General features: G+C 38.2%; 1 protein-coding gene across 4 annotated transcripts in view; it reads left to right on the forward strand.

The window, feature by feature from the left end:
• The window catches only part of lepr (leptin receptor), a 188,550-nt gene that overhangs the window by 37,253 nt on the left and 139,088 nt on the right, over window positions 1-12,209 (forward strand). The window lies entirely within an intron of this gene.

A 12,209-nucleotide genomic window follows, 5' to 3' on the forward strand; every position in this document is an offset into this window, starting at 1 on the left:
GGAGTAGTTCTTGTGGAAAATTTCAAACTTGTGGTTTCATGATGGATCTGCTGATATTTATTCTTTTTTAAGGTTTCTTATCTTAAGCAAAAATCTCTAATAACCCACAAAGCACTGCAGAGAAGAAGCAAAGTGTGCACCTGGTGAAGCTTCCTTTTGTCTATGACTGGAACAAACTGGTTCACTACTTATATATTCGCAAGTAAACAAAGACTTGTGCAGCTCCATATATCGCTATAACAGTTCTTTCGTAGTTTATCATTCCAAACCATACCACAAGAAATAGACGCCGTTACAAGACAGGATGCCTTATAAGCTTGTAACAGGTGTTCATCTGATAGTTAGAAAATTCATAATAAAATACAAAAACACTGATTCAGTCAGGGCTGCAGCATTATTTTACATAAGCAAATATGAGCATATATGAAAGCCACAATATGACATACAGTATAATGTAATGTGCCATACATACATATGAAAGCACAATATACACATAATAGGTTTTCCTCACAGAGTGTAAAATAATTTTAGCAATATACTGAATGTTCGACTGATATTAAGAAAAATCAATATGGAAAAGCCATTATCTTGATGTTCAGTAATTGATTTGAGTTTCTACAAAAATCTCCAGTGCTGTGATGAGCATGAAAAAAATAGACTGAGGACCAGAAGAGGTAGAGTTTAGAACAAGTTAGGGTTAGCAATGCTGTTTGCAAATTGTTTGCTTTTACCTGGGGTGACAGTTCAAGCAGTACCACATCTAAAGATTAGACATGTTCTTGCATATGAAAAAGCCACTCAGGTACATGTGACACCAGCAATGTGCACTCCCATGGGAAAATGTGTGTTTGCAGTTCTATTGTATGCTGTATGAGTGAACAAGCATTAGGTGACAAGAGATAACGGATGCAGTGACGATATACTTTCACCTACTTAACTTGCCCCCTAAAAATGCACAAAATTTTTCAGTTGGCAGTTAGCTATAATAACCAGTAATTAACTTAACACCAGAAATGAGCCATTTGCTCTGTGAGTAAGCCCTCATCTGTCCATTTAAAACAGTCCCTGCTACTGAAATGTCTCAAACAGGAATGAAAAAGAGCAGCCTTCATGTTTCTTTTGTGCAAATTCTTCAGTGCTCTTGTATGTGGTAAACTACTTTACCAGCCATTTTATTTTCATTTTGAGCTTGTATTTTTGTTTAGCAGGTGAATTGAGCTTCCTAATTACAATAATGGATATTCCACTTCTTGTTCATGCATTTAGCATTAACATTTGTGAAAATGTTGCACTGGTGATCTTTGACTTTGTTAAAATTAACAAAATATCAATTAATGAAATAAACATTTGTGTGATTGTATAATGTATGGAAGCCATATGGGCTAGACGGGCATCCCGGCCAGGAGGGGGAGCAGACCTGAAAGAAAGGACCAGAAAGAGTGGACAGAGAGCCCATTAAAAAGAAAAGATATTGCTGGGGTTTTTTATTCTCCCAGCATGCTAGATAGCAGCAGCCCAGGTTATCAGCGCCCAGTGGGAAGTCAGCAGGGCATACAGGGAAATGTAGTCCATTAGGACAGCACTGCTGGGGTCACATGGTGCCGCAAAAGGGTGCTACAAGGAGACAAGCTCCCTACTGTGATGGACTTCCATGTGAACCGGAAGTACTTCGAACGGGCGATCGCTCTGGCACTGGAAGTACTCCCGGGTCTGTAATAAAAGGGATGGCACTCCCTTATCCAGGCAAGTTGTAGCTGGGAGGTAGAGAAGCAACACTTGACTGGAGGAGAGCAGTCCGGTGGTGAGAGAAATTGTAGTAATCTGAATTGTGGAGAAAGAACCTGTTTTGTGCTTTTGTTACTGGTTGGAAGGTGAATAAACCAACCTTTATTTGAACAGGGGATTCATTGTGTGTTCGTGTTTGGGGTTTGGGACTCACTGATGCCCAGGTTTCCATCACAAATGACAAATTTTAATAGGGAATTGTTCTTTCAGAGTTTATTTGGAATGAAAGTAAAGTAAAGCTTCTCTGGATAGATGAAAAGACTTAATTTAAACATATCACCGCTTGGATTTGCATGGATTTGCAAATATATGATTTGATAGCCATTGCAAATAATGTAAATCTTAAAACAATCTTGAGGCACATTTATTCATTTATTTATGAAACTGTTACATTTTGCAAAGAAAAAAGTTTATTTTTCCAATATTTTATATTATTATTGTGAGAAAATGCCAGGCTTTGGATTTGTATAGAAAACATGTGTATACATTTCTGTATGGTGCTGATTTTCAGTATTTAATGTAGAGAAATCTAAAATACTGCAATTTAGGTCAAAATAAGCACAGTATCAATTTAAGTCCATTTCGGCCAGCCTTAGGCTGAAGTCATCCTCTCTCAAGTATGACTCTTTTAATAGTGCATCAAGATTACCATATTTATTTAGAAGATAATAACAGTTTGAACAGCAAGTTATGGAATTTATTCGCCAAATATTGAAAGAGGTTCCAGAATGATTAATGTTGGCTCTAATAAAGAAGGAATTTGAAAAATGAACCAAAAAATAAAAACACTGAGTAACAAAAATATGGTGATCTATACCACAACCATGCTACCCAGAAACAAAACACAGGACTCAAGATCTGTCCCTTTCATACGTACTACAATATTACAGGAATGAAAAAGTCAAAGAAAAACTAAATAATAATAATACATTTTATTAATATAGCACCTTTCCCATGCTCAAGGTGCGTCACAGATTCTCAGAAAGAAAAGCAGGGAATGTGTAACATTGCATACAAATATTTTCTGCATATAACACTAAAATGGGTAAATACAGGATATACAAAGCAATAAATAAAATAAAAGACAATAAACAAGAGTAAAATACTAAATTCAGTACTAAAAAAAGTGTGAACAAATAACAGAGGACCTTAGTGGGTGAACAGGAGCATAGTGATGGAGAGAGGTCATTGATGTAGTCTGGTGCAAGGCCATTTAAAGCTTTCTAGGTTATTAGTAGAATGTTATATTCAATCCTGTAAGACACAGGGAGCCGGTGAAGGCAGAGCAAGATGGGTGTGATGTGGTCACAGTTGCTGGTGTATGTAAGGACTTGCAGCAGAGTTTTGAATCAACTGGACCTGTGGTATAAGTTGGATAGGGCACCTACCAGCAGGGAGTTATAATAATCGATGTACGATGTTATAAAAGCATGGACAATTTCACAGCATTAACATCCTTTTCCATTGGATCGATGGGCATAAATGTAAAACCTTATAACCTTAGCAGTAACATGGAGGTGGAAACTGACACTGTTGCCTCATGCCATAAAAGCAATGGCAGGTGATGCACACCAAACAAAGTTCATTCCATTTCACCCCACCAACCATTATAACAAAACCCCTACATAAACAGCAAGCAAAATGTGAGAAAAATCCACTAAAGAGATACAGAAAAGACTTTTGAAACAGTATTTAAGAAAAGAGTTAATGTTAATTATACTGAGAATTATACATAATTCTAGTAGCATGGAGGTGAATATAGAGTGCCTTAATTGGTAATCCTCATGTAGAGTCTTATAATATCAAGACAAACAGTTTGGCCAAACATAAGGTGGTAAAGGAATCTATTATGATTTGCTCGGCTCACAAAACTCAAAATGTGGCCTACTTCCAAAAACTAGGCCTTCAGGCACCAGATAAGGCCTAGTAACCAAAGTCAGTCAATCTCTAAACTCAAGAAGTAGGTTTCATTGCCTACTCAGATTTACATTAAGATAAGGGTACAAAAGAAGAGGGAGCCTGTGTCACAATAACAAATAAGGCGTTCCTTAATTTTAATGATTATTTCACATCCAAAGCCATGAACAGAGAGAACCAAAAGCAACAATTCTCAAGCAGTATATCCATACATCTTATTCCAAAAGCAAAGAAGTCCATAAACCAAAGATTTTAACAGGAAAAGGCAGGTAAAACAGACAAAATTCACACATCTAAAAAACTGAAGGTAGGCAGAACAACAGAAGTTCACATTAATGCCACAGCAGCTGACTGAAACCATCCATCCATCCATCCATTTTCCAACCCGCTGAATCCGAACACAGGGGTCTGCTGGAGCCAATCCCAGCCAACACAGGGCACAAGGCAGGAACTAATCCCGGGCAGGGTGCCAACCCACTGCAGGACACACACACCCACATACCAAGCACACACTAGGGCCAATTTAGAATCGCCAATCCGCCTAACCTGCATGTCTTTGGACTGTAGGAGGAAACCGGAGCGCCCGGAGGAAACCCACGCAGACATGGGGAGAACATGCAAACTCCATGCAGGGAGGACCCGGGAAGCGAACCTGGGTCTCCTAACTGCAAGGCAGCAGTGCTACCACTGCGCCACCGTGCCGCCCTTGACTGAAACCAATCAGCCCATTGTAAAGACTAGGGTGGTCCATCAGCTGCAACACTGAAGACTCTGTATCCTTAGGATCCACATTCCACATGTGTCGCAAGGCACATAACTCAAAAAATGTAATCAGCATAAGACAGTAATATATAATTAAAAAACAAAACACTTAGAAATTTTAAAAAGAAAGTAAAAACATAAACAATAAAAACATTTACAAAATAATAATTAAAGGACATTAAAAAGAAAATGCATTTGAGCCAGCATAAAAATAATTGTGTCAGCCTTCTCTTTACCTCCAGGCCAGGTAGACTTAAATACATACAGTAAATCCTTGTACTGACCTATGTCCTGTAGGTCTTCCAGTTCCAATTTAAGTGCTGCACCTCTAATTTCACTGATGTCTTTACACTTCAGTATTTCAAGAATGACCACAATAAGAACAATATCTCTTTTTGTATTTGGGTTGTCTTTCATACGATATTGGAATTAATTATACATATTAGAATTTACATTTTTTTTTTCTGTGAGTAGAGAGTTTTGGATTCTCCTTTTTGGCAGTAAACCTCTAGGACTTCTTTGGTGAGTCTGAGGCTTCTGGCTGAGTTTTACAGGCTGAGTGACACATCCTTTGCTGCAGTAGGACGACAGAGGCCAGGCACTAATCTGTTAAAACATCTATTGCAGCACATGGTCTCCCATGCAATTTATTTTTCAGAGAAAGTTTATATCTCTGCTTTTACAAAGTAGACCCTCTTACACCCAGGCCAAGCGATTGTTTAAAAATCTTTTGCCCTGTCTTCAGGTGAACTAAGCCACACACTGACACAAACAATACCTCGTATGCAAGCGATGGAGTGTTGACTTCACACTCCTAGTAATCAAATTGTTACAATATTTATGGTTGACTTTTAATTTCTTAAATCATAGGTGTGGTGTTTCATAAATTGTCACAAAAATATTTTTAAAAAATCCTGTCTATTCTGTACCAATAAAGGCGGACTGCCCGATAACATGCAGTGAATACACTTGACTTACAGTTTTCCTCCTCTTTTTCTGTACGTTTAGCATTCGTTTGCTCAGAGGTTGATGCGCTTGCTGCTTCGTGAGCAGCTGTTCTTTTCTCCACCCTAGCACACTCCACCCTTCTTCGCTTCTTTCATCGGCATCTTTTCGCGTTAAAACTGATTAAGTCAGTTTTTGTGTTCCAATTACTTAGTACGTTTTCTTAATTGTTCACTTAAACTGGCACTTAAGTCTTCAATCTGCCTCAAGAATGATTTAAAGAGGTAGGGGAAGCGATGCCAAAGGTAGCAGGGATGAGAATGGCACCCGTACGCATGCGCTACATGGCCACCCTGCTGGGCGCTGCTGAAAGATGATTCTACAATAAAATAAAATTAAAATAAAAAGAAGAATAGCCCTGGAGGCCAATCATCACCTCGAAAGCAGATAGTCGATGTCATGTGGTATATGTGTACCAAATTTCAGGTAATAATAATAATTCTTTGCATTTGTATAGCGCTTTTCTCACTACTCAAAGCACTCAGCAATTGCAGGTTAAGGGCCTTGCTCAAAGGCCCAACAGAGCAGAGTCCCTATTGGCATTTATGGGATTCGAACTGGCAACCTTCCGCTTGCCAGTGCAGATCCCTAGCCTCAGAGCCACCACTCTGATAAGATAAGGAATACCCAAGTGTTATGCATCAATCAAAAAGTCCCAACCAATAGATTTCAACCAATGTGATGAACCCTCCCACCAACCAAGGAAATGCAAGCTATAGTCTGAAAACTGGAAACAGCATTACAACGCTTCTTCACAAAACAACAGCAAATATCTACAAGTGACACATTAGTACTTACTGTAGTGTCTCCTGATCAAAACAAGTCCAAGCACATTATTGTATGATGCATCAGTCATGAGATATCCTCTAAATAAGAGGAGTTGAAAGGTGACCTTTGGCAAGTACCACCTCACATTTCTGGGTCATTAGCTCTGACTCCATAGGTCACACACTTGCACACTTTATACCATCGGATAGCAGCAACTTTGATGTCTCCAATGATACGTAGATGTCCATATATGAATGAAACACAGCCAATGGTGTGCATTATAAAAAAAGACATTATTTGAATGAGGAGCAAGCAATGTACATAGTTTAATGTAAATGTGTGGGTGGGTCAAGGGAATGCTTGTGTGTAAGAGTGTATTAGGGGATGGGGTTCAGAGTTTTTATATGACTCACTGTTTTATGTGCAAAAAAATAGTTCTGAATCTGGATCCCCATTTGGAAAGATTTTGGATACGGGAGGGGGACCCATGGTGCCAAATACTGTAACTATTTTTTTCTTTGTGTTATCAACATGAAACTTTAGACAGTGTACAGTTGACATGTCTAGGAACACCTCATAGGTGCAAAAGCTGCCCTGGCATTACTTGTGCACGATATATACTGTATCAGAAAATAAAAATTTGAAAATATTACTGTGAGTATCTGTTTTCTTTTCCTAGTTTAGCAGTAGTTTCTAAGTAAAGGAATGTTTAAGTTTGACACAAACAAAGATTTTATCACATTTGAGAAGTTATCTGTCAGGTTTCAATGAAAAATTGACTATCCTGCCTCTATTTTTTTTAATAATAAGGCTTTATTTTGGGGTACCCCCTCTCCGGTCGAGATTGCTGAAAAATATGCCCAGGGTATAGACATATCCCAGAAATATTTTTGAATAAGACACTGGAAATTGAATTTTAGCAGAAGTATTCCCTTTTGGAAGTGGGAAAAAATTCTGGGTTTACTTGATAACCATTCTATCAGAGTGTAACCCTGTAATAAAAGACACACAAAAACAACTTAAGATGGTTGGGGTACCACAGCTAAACCCATCTGAAAGCAGAGAAATCAAAAGAGTATAGGGGCACCAGTGCTCCGTCCTATGTGTTGGTCACAAATGACAGTGATTTCCTGTCTTCAGGAGTATTTAAATGTTAGAGTTGGTAGAGGTAAGGTCAATGGTCTTTGTCCAAGTCTTTGTCTTCAACTTTGAGAGTGAAAAGGAAAATAATAAGTGACCATATTACATTAAATCCTTCCTACGTGCATACTTTAAATCAGCACCTGAAAGTGAAGCATACAATTGTGTAAAAAAAAAAAAAAAAATCCGTCTTTTTAAAAATGAAATTGTATAATTCAATAATAACTCCAGGATTATAGCGGTAACATGGCACTACAGTTGGTGTATGTGTGTGTGAGAGGGTTCTGTGATAAACTGGGATGCTGTCTGGACTAGTATTCTCACCCATAACTTAACACATCCAGTCAGAGGAAGTTGGCCATCACATCAATCAAGGAATGGTGGGGGTTGGGATAGGGAACTAGGAATCTACTATTTATCCTGAGAAAGATGCAGCAGGCAGTTTCTCACCTAAGTGTATCAAAGGCAAAAGATAAATTGATAGTTTGATTATTATATTTTATTTGCCTCCAAGGGAAAATTAAAACTTTACTGAAGCCCCCCAAAATGAATTCAATAAATATAATAAAAACAAAGCACAACATACCCAAAAAAAAACATATACACTACTGACTTGGATAATAGAGAGCTACTGCTATCAGTAATGGTGTTGTAGGTGAGGTCAGACCTGCATAAATTGTACCACAGGTTTATATTTAAAGTTATTAATATTTGAGTAGCCCACTTCCAGTCTGTAGTGTCCATAAACAGAACCCAAATGGTTAATGTGCATGAAATTTTTTAAACAGTTTTGAAACACCAGAAAAACATATTTTCATACCTACTTCATCTAAGCAAGAGCTTTGAGAGATGAAGCCAATACCAGCAGTATTGAATACACCCTCAATAGGGTGCTAATCCATTACAAGGAAACCATAGAATGTAAACTTTGAAACATTCAAGTGAACATACAGCAGCACCAGTGTTATCAGTCTTCCCACGTCTACAGTATCAATTGAGCATATTGTACACAAAGAAACAAAGGAGACACAGCTGTATGTTCACTAGAAGGTTTTTAAGTGTGAATGCTGTTATTTGCTAATAATTACTGTAGCTGCCAGATTTGAGGTGACACAGTAACAAATCAACCATGTAGCCTCTGTTAAAGACTAAAGAGTGACTTTAGCTCAATAAGCATCTCATAGCAGTACATGCAATTAGATGTTAGATATGTTGGTTGCTTTCTTGTGTACAGCTTCAAGTTCTGCTATGTCTTTTTTATAGTGTGGTGACTATAAATGTACACTACTGTAGATGCAGTAGTTCATTATATAGTCTGAGCACAACATCCCTTGATTTAAATTCAGTAGTTTTTACAATATAAGCAAATATTTAATGTGTGCTTTTGATTGCTTAGATGATGACAGTGTTGTGTTTTTCAGCTCTTGCTTCTTTTAAGACAGTGTCACTTATCTTGTATTTTATACATAATGTTCCTTTAGCCTAAATGTATCACTTTGCATTTTGTATGTTAAACTTCATTTCCCATCAGTTCACAAAAATCTGAAGAATGTCCAGATCTTTCTCATTTATTTTTGCCTGGTCTCCACAGTACCTGCAATAGTTCGATTTTCAGTATAATTTTCAAATTTCACAAGTTTACTAACTATATTAGAATCAATGTCATTATCATAAATTAGAAACAGTAATGGTCCAAGAAGTACAACTGGAGAAAATTATTTGCAAGTATAGTAATGCACATTATAAAATAATGGAAAAAAAATTAAAATACAAAACACTTTTTACAGTGCATTTAACATATTTTGAAAAACTTTAATGAATTTGGTTTATTAAATTCATACAAACGTGGCCTTAGCAATTCAAATTTTGGAAATATTTTATTATGGATATTTTGGAAATTAATTTGTTATGTCTAACAAACTTGTTACATCTGTGAGGAAATGTTTCTCACAGTATTCCAGCATAAAAACTGTAAATACAGAGCATGTCAGAGAGATTTCCTTCTTTTTCAGCATTCATTCTCAGACCTACTTAATCCAGTGAAGAATGCACTGTGATATTATGTTGTATATTGCAATTTGTGATAATTTTTTTTTATTACTAATCAAGTAATAATCACTATAATCAGAGTTTTTGAATCCTGGTTTGTTGCCCAACTTTTGGGCTTTTTGTATTTATTTTTGTGGCTTTTTACATTTTTTATTCTAGAAAAAAACATTTTGTGTTTTGTCCTTTTATGGCTTCTTCTTTCTCTTCATCATTTCTCACTTCTGTGTGGGATCAATGTAGCCTACAAAACCTCTCCATACAGCTCTGTCCTGCACCTCCTCCCCAGTCAAACCCTTTTATTTTCAATTGTCTTTAAATTTATACTTTCACCTTTGCTTCAGCCTCCCTCACTTCCTCTTCTTCTGTACTTCCATTCCCATCACCCTTTTGCCTACATATTCATTGTCTCTCCTCATCAAATGTCCATATCACTTCAGTCTATTTTCTTGTACTTTCTTAGATATCTCTCCCACTTGTATTGTACCTCTGATCACCTCATTTCTTATTCTTTCCTTTTTTGTAACTCCACATTTCCATCTCAACATTCCTATTTCTGGCACATCTAACCACTCCTGCAGTCCCTTTACTGCCCATGTCTTCTCCATATAGCATTGCTGGTCTTACCACTATCTTTAACCTTCTCCTTAATTATTCAATAACCAGTAACGGCGCACTGCATACCCTTGACTTGAGCATTCCTAGTTTTCATCCTCTTTCACTCTATGTTTAATATTCGTTTGCTCAGAGATTGATGTGCTTTCTGCTTCCTGAACAGCTCTTCTTTTCTCCACCCTAGCGGCATACTTCTTCTCTTCTTTCGTCAGCATCTTTTTGCATCAAAACTGATTAAGTCAGTGTTTGTGTTGCAATTACTTAGTACGTTTTCCTTAATTTTTCACTTAAGCTGTCACTTAAGTCTTCAATGTGTCTGAAGAATGATTTAAGATATGAAGAGGTAGAGGAAGTGATGGTGAAGGTGGCAGGGATGAGAATGGCGCCTGTACCCATGCAACGCCCTGCTGCCCACTGCCTAGATTTGATTCTGCAATAAAATAAAATACAAATAAAAAGAGGAATAACCTTGGAGGTCAATCATCACCCCGAAAGCGGATAGTAGACATCACGTAGTATATGTGCACCACATTTCAAGTCAATCGGTCAAATGGTTTGCGAACTACAGGTGATTTAAAATCCTGGACAGACAAATGAACAGCCACAGTAGCGTATCCATATTACTAACCGAGAATGGTAAACCGGATGGCATGGACGCAGGTACACGGCGATGGGACCATGAGATGTACTGCGCAGGCGCGTACAGCGCACGTCTCATAAACCGCAAGCGAAGTCATATCCACCGCTCACGAAGGAGTCACGGCCCAAAAACGAAAGAGCTCAACTGATGCGGATGAGAAATGAAGCAACAACGCGCCCATAGCTAGCGACTACCGACACAGCCACACAAAAAAGAGGATTCTGCACTGCAGCCCAGATTCAAACGGAAGAGGCTACGGAGGCCCCACAGGTCCACAATGAGTGAAGGCGCAGGCATCACTGCCATATTGTGAGTGGCACTACTGCGGAAGGCGCAGGCGTCACCGCCATATTGTGAGTGGCACTACTGCGGAGTGAAGTTAGCAATAATGTGCTGCTTGGGATTGTACAAACCGCTGAACGCTTTACACCAAATGCAAACACAATACAGCTCAACGATACAAACACGAGCCCACCTGGATAAGATCAATGAACGCAGGCGCTTACAACGCGCGTCTGAAACTGCGGAAGCAAAGCAGGCACAGGTTCAAAACGAACAAGCTCGACTGACGGATATACAAACACGCGCCCACCTGGATAAAATCAATGAACGCAGGCGCCTATAACGCGCGTCTGAAATGCCGCAAGCAAAGCGGGCACGGATCCAAGACGAACGACCTCGACTAATGTATTTCAGGTTACCCAACGCCGGGGGCAGGCGAGTAAAGCGAGCAGGGGGCAGAGCCCCCCTTGTTATATGAGAACATACAATACTCCTGATACCTTCTTCCATTGTTCCACCCACACTAAACTCCGAGGGTTTATCTCTGCATCTAATTCTCCATCTTGGTCTACAACTGATTCTAGGTATTTAAATTTATCCACTGTTTTCAATAGTTCTCCAGGCTAACTTCTTAATCTTGATTTTCTTTAAACCTCAGATATTATGCCTTTCCCTACTTATCTTCAATCCTGTTTTGTCTTTTATAATAATAATTCATTACATTTATATATTCATTGCTACTGTAGTTCATGATGGACTTTGCATTCTTGTGACCATAATATTTAGGGTTTCTATCCCATTTGCCAGTAACATGATATACGGTATTTAGTCAGAACTTGTTGTCACAATAAGACGACAGCACACCATACTCAGCATCCCAGCTTTTGGATTCACTCTAAAGATAAACATTAAAAGCAGCGTTTGTTAGGGGTAAATTAAAAACAAGTTTACATTATTTTGATTTTGACATTTGGCTTTGTGTTTATGACTTTGATGAAAAATATTAAACTTATGCTTTAACTTTACTAAAACACATTTTTTCATATAGATGCTTATGGTCTTTTTCCCCTCAGGATAATGATAATTTGGAGATTCAAATTTTGATACAGTAATCCCTCCTCCATCGCGGGGGTTGCGTTCCAGAGCCACCCGCGAAATAAGAAAATCCGCGAAGTAGAAACCATATGTTTATATGGTTATTTTTATATTGTCATGCTTGGGTCACAGATTTGCGCAGAAACACAGGAGG

This window comes from Erpetoichthys calabaricus, chromosome 10 (assembly GCF_900747795.2).
Source record: "Erpetoichthys calabaricus chromosome 10, fErpCal1.3, whole genome shotgun sequence".
Classification (NCBI taxonomy): Eukaryota; Metazoa; Chordata; class Cladistia; order Polypteriformes; family Polypteridae; genus Erpetoichthys; species Erpetoichthys calabaricus.